Genomic DNA, 636 nt, shown 5'->3' with positions numbered 1-636 from the left:
CGGGTTCCACTTGTCCGATGGATACTGACTCAGCTTTCTGGTCACCACGGTGGCTGTGGGCCTGTACGCCATGTGAATGCAGATCCGCCGTCTACTATGGTCTTGAACTCTTGTTTTGAGGATGACAGCCTATCGCCTGCCTGGCCTCTCTACCCTGGGTGTGGGCACAGTTCTGGAGCCCCTGCTCTCCCCCTGTGATCCTCTCTATCTACAAAGCAGGAAGGAGTTCTGAGGCATCTTCTTCACACACAAGCACATCCACCTGGTGACGGGAACCTCCAGAGTGGGAGGGCCCACATCCCTATTCCTGCAGCAGAGCTGGAACATGCCACGTCCTGACCCTCCAAACGCTGACACGGCCGTAACCGCTTTCCCTTTAGGTCGTGTTGATTTTTATATAAACGTGAAGATGTTGTGTCTTGTCTTGGTTGGAGTCACTTTTTGTTCCTGGCTCTCCACCTCAACTGCAGAATTTCTTTGTATTCTGATCGTTATGTTTTTATAGCACGGGTGCGGGGTACTTGGTGGGGTGAGTGGGAAGGGAGGGAGGTGCGTAACAGCACTGTGGTCTTGTTCTCTAACTTGTCTGTGAATCAATAAACCACATTGCCTCCTAGTTAAAAAAAAAAAAAAAAA

This window comes from Chrysochloris asiatica, unplaced genomic scaffold (assembly GCF_000296735.1).
Source record: "Chrysochloris asiatica unplaced genomic scaffold, ChrAsi1.0 scaffold00001, whole genome shotgun sequence".
Lineage (NCBI taxonomy): Eukaryota > Metazoa > Chordata > Mammalia > Afrosoricida > Chrysochloridae > Chrysochloris > Chrysochloris asiatica.
This window is presented reverse-complemented; position numbering follows the sequence as displayed.